This window comes from Podarcis vaucheri, assembly GCF_965113315.1.
Source record: "Podarcis vaucheri genome assembly, chromosome: 6".
Taxonomy (NCBI): Eukaryota; Metazoa; Chordata; class Lepidosauria; order Squamata; family Lacertidae; genus Podarcis; species Podarcis vaucheri.
This window is the reverse complement of record NC_138764.1, coordinates 101,560,112-101,570,632: the sequence shown is the minus strand read 5'-3', so window position 1 is coordinate 101,570,632 and position 10,521 is coordinate 101,560,112.

Below are 10,521 nucleotides of genomic sequence, written 5' to 3'. Positions count from 1 at the left end.
AACGCCGTTTACCTTCCCGCTGGTAAGCGGTCCCTATTAATCTACTTGCACCCGGGGGTGCTTTCAAACTGCTAGGTTGGCAGGCGCTGGGACCGAACAATAGGAGCGCACCCTGCCGCGGGGATTTGAACCGCCGACCATGCAATCGGCAAGTCCTAGTCGTTGAGGTTTTACCCACAGCGCCACCCGCGTCCCTAGAGACTCCTTACAATGCGTTTAAAACCAAAATCGCATTTGGGTAGAAACTGTTTCTCAGGTGGCTAGTCCTAGTCTTTATAACCCTGTACCTTCTTCCAGATGGCAGAAGCTGAAAGAGATCATTTCCGGGGTGTGCACTATCCTGCGCTATCTCTGCAGTTTTCTTATGGCACCTGGAAGCATAGATTTGATCCAAGGTGAGAAGAGTGCACCCAATTATTCTCTCCGCAGTCTTTACAACCCTGGACAGCATTGTTTTTTCCGTGACCGTGCAGCTCCCAAACCACACGCACAGACCATAAGCTAATACACTCTCCACAGTACAATGGTAAAATGCCACCAACAGGTCCTTTGAGAGATTGCTTTTCTGGAGGATTCTCAAAAAATATAACCTCTGCTGTGCTCTCTTCTTCAGGTCTTTGCTGTTTTCTCCCCAGGTATGCAAATTTGATATGCAAATTTAAGAAGATTTTGCTAACTGATTGACTGATTTCATGACAGCAGTGCATGTCATTAACACAGGACTCAAGGAATTTGAGTTTCTCGATACTGAGGGTTGAAGTATTGCCAAATTTCTGTCTCCCTCTGATCCTGGCTCTTTGAAAGCAACCTGCCACACAGAGGTTTAGCAGATGGAACTGCCTGCGCCATTTCTCTCTACAGCAGAAAAGACTCGATTTCCTGCCATTAAACAACTTAATTGATCTTGCAGTGTGGGAAAAGGGTTTGTGAGAGTGGTGTCAGCTGTAGATCTATTGATCTGGAGGGCGGAAAAGAGCATTTTGGTGCGTGGGCTGATGAGGGAGAAACTGAAATTGAATTGCGGGAGGGGTCACCAAAAGGTTTCCCAATAGATTTATTTGCAAGATCTCTTCAAGTATCTCTGCGTGAATCATTGGAGAGAGTCATGGGCCGGATGTGGCGGAACAAGGTTGAGTTAACATGGAAAATATTCAGCTGAATCCAGCAAACTCATTGGGCGTGGCTGGCTTAAGCCCATCAATTAGTCCATTGATTTCAAGGATGACTTAGTAGCACATGGGTAGGCAAACTAAGGCCTGGGGGCCGGATCCAGCCCAATCGCCTTCTGAATCCGGCCCGCGGACGGTCCGGGAATCAACATGTTTTTACATGACTAGAATGTGTCCTTTTATTTAAAATGCATCTCTGGGTTATTTGTGGAGCATAGGAATTTGTTCCTCCCCCCCCCTCAAAATACAGCCTGGCCCCCCCACAAGGTCTGAGGGACAATGGACCGGCCCCCTGCTGAAAAAAGTTTGCTGACCCCTGCCTAATCTGTCCCGATTGCCCAACACCAGGAACACACACTCTAGATTCACACACACACACTCACACCCGACTGGACAGAGAGCCTGGAGATAGAGAATCTCTGTAGACCACAGCAACTCCCTGACCCTCAAGTCTGACCTGATGCTGCCCTGAGTACCCAGGTGGGCACAGCTGGGTGAGACCAACTCCACCTTGTTCACCCACCCAGGCTTCAGTGATACATGTCAGATCAGCCTCCTCAGATCATGGAGGAGGGAGATTTTATTCCAAACCGACCTGGCATTCAACAACAGCAGTCGCAGACCCGAGAGCTGGCTGATATGACTATCACAATCCCCCAGGTTGGAGGATGGGCTGGCACACAGCACAGTCACTAACTGCCTGGGCCGCGTGCCCCTTACCCTGCCTGCCCCTCCTCCCACGACATACCTCCCCCTACCCAGAACCACTGTACATTGGGCCTCCCCCTGCTCTCCCCCCTCCTCTCCTCCCAAGCACATCCCACCAAGTGTCCCTAACTTCAGTTTTTCACATGTTCACATTTTTAAAAAAATGAAAACTCACCAGCATTTTAGTGCTAATTTCTCCTAATGCATATGCCTTTTTGCCTAAAGCGTGCCCTTTTTTTGCACAGCAATTTCCCACCTGTACATAATTTTCAGAGATATGTGCATTTTTTAATGTACACCTTTCCCTAATATACAGTGGTGCCTCACAAGACGAAAAGAATCCGTTCTGTGATTCTCTTCGTCTAGCGGTTTTTTCGTCTTGTGAAGCAAGCCCATTGAAGGATTAGCGGATTAGCACTATTAGCGCTATTAGCGGCTTTTAGTGGCTTTTAGCGGCTTATCGGATCAGCTGATAAGCGGCTTAGAAAAGGGGGGGAAGGAAAAAAACCAGCAGGAACTCGCAAGACATTGTCGTCTTGCGAAGCAAGCCCATAGGAGATTCGTTTTGCGAAGCACCTCCAAAACGGAAAACTCTTTCGTCTAGCGAGTTTTCCGTCTTGCGAGGCATTCATCTTGCGGGGCACCACTGTACTCACAACTGGGCTGGAGAACTGCATTGCAAAATTCAGACAAATGCGAGGGATGGCTGTGTCGCAGTTCGCTTTTTGTTTCAGAAAGTCTGAATGAGGTAGAACAGGCTTTGAATGGGAACTGAGTCAAATTTCTCTTCCATCCCTAGTGGGCAATGGGGGTGAATTAGGCAGGTGTGATGGCAGGGTTTTGCCCTGAGCAGGACCTAGTAGTTGGGGGAGGAGCAGAGCAAAAATGGGCAGAAAAATAGGGTATTTGGGAATGCATGGATAAGGGGGTATGTTACGGTAAAATCTGGGTGCGGGGCTACTCTGCCACCCAGCTCATCGGACTAAGTCCGCGGGTCCCTGCGGAAGAAAATGATCTCAGCCAGAGACAGGAGCAAACTGCAGAAGATCCAAGTTTATTGCGCAACAGGTTCAAGGCGAGATTGAACAGCGAGAAAGGGGTGACATGAACTTTTGAAATTTCCCTCCATGTCCCAGAATACAGTGCAAAATACATCCCAGTTACATCATGAATACATTAAGAAGAGGTTGGGTTACACAGATTACATCACTAATACATTAGGAAGAGGTTGGGTCACACTGGATTAACATATGGAGGAGGGAGAGGGGAATATGCAGAGCTGGAGATATGCGCAGATAAACACATCCTGAGAAGACAATGGTCCATGTATGCATAGTCTGTCACCTGGCCTTGCCCGGAGGAAGGGCTTGGCAGAGCGATTTGACCGGATTAGGGTCTTGACACCTTGCTTGAGGGATTATGGAGGACAGGGGAGGTGTCATGGGGTCCTAGAGAAATTGAGCAAATTGGCACGCTGATCTTCTATGAATTTTATAGATTTTAGTCCCTTTTGACATTGACAATTGGAAATAAATGGATATATTGTAGCAAAGAAGGAGATGAAGAAGACATGCCCCCCCCCTTCCGTATCAGGGCAGATACCCACAAGGCCTGCTTAAAGAATTAAGCTGACCTTCACCAGTCAGTTACCTTGCAGGGTTTTTGCAAGGATAACATGGGAAAGGACCTTGTGACAGACACTCACTCGCAGCCTGACCTACGGTACTTCGCAAGGTTGTTGTGAGGGTGAAGGACAGTATTGAAATTTAATAAATAGTAATAAATGGGGAAGGGGATAACTACGTAGGCCGCTTGGACCAACCTGTAGGAAAGATGGGATATGAACACAATAAATACTGTATTTTTCCATGTATAAGACTAGGTTTTCCCCCCTAAAAATTAATGCCAAAAATTAGGGGGCGTCTTATACACGAATACATCTCCCCCCATTTTCTTAAATCTGAGTCCCCCCAAATCCATGGGGGCATCTTATAGACGGGAAAATATGGTAAATAGATATTCTGAGCTCTGCAGAAGAAGGGCAGCATAAAACGAAAGCAATTGTCTTCCTGGGTGAGCTGCAGATTTGTAAGCTCCTTGGGGCAGGGGGCCAGGCTACCCATTCTTTGCAAATGCTGAGCAACTTCGCTTTGATAAAGAGGAGCTGCTGGAGGTTTGTTGGGTTTACCTTACTTTAACCCCCTTCCCGAAACACACACACACACACACACACACACACACACACACACACACACACCCTCAAGGAATGTGCCTGTTTGCACACTTTGTGAGGATGCAGCTACACAGCCACACCCGCGCTCTATGGGGCCCAAGGCTTCCCTCCCTCCCTCCCTCCACCCTGCTACGCTTTCCTTCTTCTGCAATGCTCTGCTGGAAATTTTAGACCAACTTCCTGCCCGGACACAAAGAAATTGAGCCACAAGTGCCGCAATCAGGTGCTCTCGAATGAGGGCCCCTTGGCAGCTAAAAATAGGCAGGTCCTAAGCCACAGATATTAAACCCGAGAGCAAGTTTGGCCACCTTGCTGCTCTTTTGTTTGACAGGCACGTCAGTCTGAGTTTTTACAGTTGAGGCCAAGCTTCACGTTCTTCATCCCTCACCACTCTCTCCCCCCACCCCCGGCAATGATTGTTCTCTCTGTGGGGTGAAACAAGCGATGGTTGCCTTGCCTTCAAAGACAGGGGCGGAAGGTGTCGCTATCGAAATAGACAGACATTTGATCAGAAGCAAGGGGGGCTCATTGGAGGGGGGGGCAGGTCTCCGAGGCAGAGAGTCCTTTCTTGCAACTTGAAGCCATGAGTTCGAGTCCTACCCTCCGGAACAAGCTTGTTTTCTTCTGCTCCGGAGAGCAGGTCATGAACCAGTGACTTCAAGAAGAACTTTCTGACAGCAAGAGCGGTTTGACAGTGCAACAGTCTCCCTTGGGAGGCTGTGGACTCTCCTTCCTTGGAGGTTTTTAAGCAGAGATCAGATGGCCACCTGTCATAGATGCTTTAGCTGAGATTCCTGCATTGAAGGGGGTTGGACTAGATGACCCTCAGGGGCCCCTTACAGCTCTATGAATCTATGAATACCTTTGGCCCTAGGAGGACTGCCAGCTTTCCTCAAGCAATGCTCCTGTGCGGCAGAAGTTTTTCCCATCTCTGTACTTCTGTGTGGAGAATATCTCCTAGCTGTGGTACTTTGAATGCACACGAGCCTCATGAAGAGTCAGTGGAAGAAGATTGGAAAAAGTTTAAAGACTATTTACAGAAATATTGTAAAATTAATGAATGTTAGAATGATGTTGGATAGAAACTAAGTGGGCTCTAGCTGTAATGCTATAAGGGAATACGAGAAAATGGATTATTAATAGGTAAAAATTTAATGTTACAATATTTTAAGATTGAAGACTAGGATGAATAAAGAGGGGAGGGATTTGCTGAATTAACAAATTGAACTGGAATACAGAAAAGGGAGGCGTGAGGAGGTCCGGGAAATAAGCAAATGAAAGATAAGTGACTGAAAGACTGAATTGTTTTTAACTATTTTTATTTAGTATTTTTCTTTTTTCTTTTTTATTTTGTAATATTTGGAAAATCTTAATAAATATCTTTTAAAAAAATATGAATGCACATGAGCCTTTTCTCAACTGGGCAGGAAGAGGGTGATCTGAAGGTGGGGGACATTGACATCGGTCCCTTGTCATGGTCAAATCACTCTCTGTTGAGATTTAGGCTGCCAGTGCGTTTCCCCCTCCACAAAGGCCGGGGACCTATTTGGAAGGTCTGCCCTCGGAGGCTGATGGATCCAGTGGGGTCTGGGGGTTTTTCCCACAGATATGACTGGTGTCCCTGTCAAAGCCCTGGCTGACCTCTGGAACACCTGAATGGCTCAAGCCCTGAGACCTTTCCCCACTTCATGGAGCCCGTTTTGGCCCCCGGGTATTCTCCAGAGCTGAGGGGAGAGCAAACAAGCTGGGAGACACCTTGAATGCAAGTGGAAGAACCATCTGAATGAATGCAAGCAAGCAAGCAAGCAAGCAAACAAACAAACAAACAAACAAACAAACACTGCCACTAGCCTGCCTAGTGGCAGTGAGGGCAGCAAAGAAGGCATACAGTCATACCTCATGTTACGTTTGCTTCAGGTTGCACGTTTTCAGGGTGCGTCCCGCGGCGACCCAGAAGTACTGGAAAGGGTTGCTTCAGGGTTTCGCTGCTCACGCATGTGCAGACGTGCAAAATGATGTCATGCTCATGCGCTGAAGCGGCGAATCCCAACCCACGCACACGCAGACACGGGTTGTGTTCTGCTCATGTTGCGAACAGGCCTCCGGAACGGATCCTGTTCACAGCCAGAGGTACCACTATACTTTGTTGCATCCTCATTATGTCGTTTGGCAGAGCTTTTCCGGGTTGTACAGGGCCTTTTTCAGCCTAGCCCAAAGGAGCTGGTAGAACCAACGGTAGTTCGCTGTGACCTGCTTGCATCCACCAAGACCTTGACTCTGCTGTTATAGCAGATGAATCTCACGGGGTGTCCTGAGCGCAGTCTAGTCCTGTTGTGTTGGATGAGTTTCAGTTGGAAAGGCTCGAGGATGTGAACATGGTGCTTGGATCAATCAGGGCGGCCAGTTGCGCTCTAGGCCCTTGCCCCTCTTGACTGATAGAAACTAGCAGGGAGGGAACAGCTGGCTGGGCCAGGGAGGTGATCACTGCCTCTTTACGAAAGGGAGTGGTCTCTGCCTGTTTGAAGGAGGCAGTGGTAAAACCACTCCTTAAGAAACCTTCCCAGAATTCGGAAAACCTAACTACGTACCTACCTAAGGGACGTGGGTGGCGCTGTGGGTTAAACCACAGAGCCTAGGACTTGCTGATCAGAAGGTCGGCGGTTCGAGCTCCCGTTGCTCGGTCCCTGCTCCTGCCAACCTAGCAGTCCGAAAGCACGTCAAAGTGCAAGTAGATAAATAGGTACCACTGTGGCGGGAAGGTAAACGGCGTTTCCGGGCGCTGCTCTGGTTTGCCAGAAGCAGCTTAGTTATGCTGGCCACATGACCCGGAAGCTGTACACTGGCTCCCTCGGCTAATAAAGCAAGATGAGCACCGCAACCCCAGAGTTGGCCACGACTGGCCCTAATTGTCAGGGGCCCCTTTACCTTTTAACTAACTACCAGACAGTTGCTAACCTCCTTTTCCTGGGCAAGATTCTGGAGCAAGTGGCTGCAGACCAGATCCAGGCGCTTTTGGAAGAAACCAATTTTCTGGAGCCATTTCAATCAAGGTTTAGGCCTGGTTTCAGCACAGAAACTGCTCTGGTCTCCCTGTATAGTGTGCTCCATGAGATCTCACGAGGTTTTGATGAGATCTCATGAAATTTTGGTGCCGCTTCTGCCGCCGGAGGCTGCTGCCTCACCCTGCCTCCCGGTTGGGCCGGCCCTGCTCCTCACCCATTCATTCATTGCCCCTGGTGGCAGTTTGCCTAGAGCTTTGGCAAGGAGATTTTGCTTTTCCCCAATCTCTCCTACCTGAGATATTTTGAATATGAGATGCCAGCTGTTTAGCTTCAGCCCCCCTCCAATGCCCAAACTCTTTTTCATTCCTTTCTGAAGCCCTCTAGATGACTTCAGAGCTGCTGAAGTGCAAGCGTACGTACATTTGTAATGTTGTATTTGTCACTTTTTCAAAAATGCTCCAAGCCACGTGCACAAATATATAAATTGCAGTTTAAAATATAATGAGATTTAAAAACATACACGATAATACTAGTATCTTCAATATGTGGTCAGTGGTAGCACCGCAGTCATTCTGCAAACTTGTAAATTTAACGAAGTTTTTCCAACTGGCTCTCTCCCCTTCCCCCCTTTTTTTCTTTATGCTGCAGAAGATAAATTGGATGTTTAGGTCTGCAGGTAGAAATATGTGTTTGTTTGCTCAGAGGTTTGTGAGTGTCCATTTCCCCTTTCATGTGCGATGTGCTTTTCTCACACCTTCTCCACTTACGCTACGCCCACACACGATTCTTTCACATACTGTCACCTAGAGAAGCGTCCGGGGGCGGCAGGGGCGCACGCAGATAATGACCCACTTGCAACAATGCTTCTAACTTCCTTCCCTTCACAAGCTGGAACATGAACAGAGGCTATGTCAGTAGGCCTTTTGAAATCGCATTTCTGTTAGCTGTTTCTGGTGCTTATCTGGTTTGCTTGTTTCAACCAAAATACATTTGGAGTGGAGGGGGGGCGGGGTAATGGATGCGTCTTGTCCCATAATAAAATACAGTGGTACCTCAGGTTAAGTACTTAATTCGTTCCGGAGGTCCGTACTTAACCTGAAACTGTTCTTAACCTGAAGCACCACTTTAGCTAATGGGGCCTCCTGCTGCTGCCACGCCGCCGGAGCATGATTTCTGTTCTCATCCTGAAGCAAAGTTCTTAACCTGAAGCACCATTTCTGGGTTAGCAGAGTCTGTAACCTGAAGCGTATGTAACCCGAGGTACCACTACACTCTCTCATCCAGGGCCGTCTTTACCTGGGGGTACAAGGGGTGTGGGGCACCCGGGCGCGGAATTCGGGGGGGGGGCAGTCACCCACCGCTGAAGCCGCCTAAGCTGTTAACTATCTACCTGTTATGAAATAAAAAATAATTTTGATCAAGCTGACATTCAAAGCTGCTGCCTCCACCCTAGCCACGTTCTTCTCCCCGGAGTCCCGCCTTGTATGGAAAGGTGTTGCTCTCTTGTCCGTCATTGGCGCAGCTGATGCGTCCCTCTTCTACTCCTGGGGAGCTTTTAAAAGCTCCTGGATGTGAAGCTGAGGAACTTGGGCGCCTGGTTCTTGAGGGGCGATGGCAGCGAGACTCGGAAGAGCAGGACGCCGCCATCGCCTCGCCTGCAACTGCGGAGAAGTATATCTTGGGTGTAGACGTGGGCAGCACTAAATTTGTGGGCACTGGGCGGATCTTTAGCATATCTTTGATATGCTAAAGACGGCCCGACTCTCGTCCCACCTCCTCTCTCCGTAACACAGCTGTGCACGAAGAGCCCTGCTATAGGTGTATAATGAAGGCTCCAAGCGAACTTCCCTGGAGAGAGCGTTCCACAGACGCGGAGCCACTGCAGAAAAGGCCCTGTTCTCGTGTTGCTCGCTGGATTGTGCCTGAAGCCATGAACAGTGGCAGACCCTCCAAATGTCCCTATTTTCCAGGGACATCCCTGATTTACAGAAGCTGTCCCGGTTTCTGATTTGATCTCGGAAAGACCCACTTTTCCTTAGGACATCCCTATTTTCATAGGAGAATCATAGAATTGTAGAGTTGGAAGAAGTGCGGGAATATTTTGCCCACCGTGAGGCTTGAACCCACAACCATGAGATTAAGTCTCATGCTCTTCCGAATGAGCTGTCAGACCAAAGACCCATCCTGTCCCCCTTTCTTTCTTTTTTTAAATAATTTTTATTAACAGGCCAATCACATCACATTATCCAAATCACATTAGTTCCAAATTATACAGCCAAATTTTAAATTTTGTTGGGGGTACCCATACATCAAGCTCCGCACGAGTCCAAAACTCCGAACGAGTCCAAACATCACTTATATTACTGCTTTAATTAGACAGTTCTATCCAGTTCAATCCAGATAGTCCTTTATTACTTTCTTTCTCTTCTTGTTGTTTATCGTATATTCCTTTCTTTGCGATCTCTGATAATTTTCACAAGCGGATTGAAAACAGGCATCCTCTGTGTGGGTTTTGTACTCTCCAAAGATCATATCGCTCAGGGACAGCCTCTGTTCAACGCTTCCATAAAAAAAAAGTAATCTTCGGTCTGTCCTTTACTTTTCTCAGGCTTGCCAAATAAATCAAATGAATCAGGAGGCTCTGTCAGGTCAAGCTTGTGTTCCAACATTCCTTCTCTTTCGAATGATCCTGATTCTCCCCCCCCCTGTCCTTCTTTCTCCGGCAAGCCTGTCTTAGCGAGACACCATTTTTTAACTGTGTCATGAAAATTTTCCTCTTTCTCACCGTTCACCAATCCTCTCTCCTGTTATAATCCATCCCACACAGTTCTTGAATTCCTGCTTGTGATTAGTAAAAACGCAACAATCTTATTTCTATCTGGGGTGAAGGGTTATTAATATCACATGATGCAAAGAAAAAAAAGTTTTTTCCTCCACCCCCCCTTCATTCCAAACATACAGTCTCCTAGTGGTGATTCACCAGAAGATTTACTTATCCATCCGTCACTCCCGGTCACAGAGATCCATTAATCAGCAGTCTTATCTCTCGAACATTACTTGATATATGTGCTTCAGCTTCATTCAAATCGTATGTTTCCAGTTATAATTCCGAGCTGAAGCTAACCAGCACGCGCTAATTGGAATCGGCGTCAGGAAGATCTGACTTCACCGAAGGCTCGTGCCAAGTGTTCGGCACCCCCATCTCTCGGATCAGGGGGTGCATTGTGGACACCACTGGCAGGACAGTACTCCCCCACATCCTGGGGGAGTTTAGGAAGGCTGCATACTTCCCATAGCAGCCCCTTAATTACCTCGTATGGGTCAGAGAGATGTTATTGTCGGCCATCTTCCAACGCGCCACCTGGTGCCCCCCCCTGTCCCCCTTTCTGCTCTCACATTAACCCGGCTG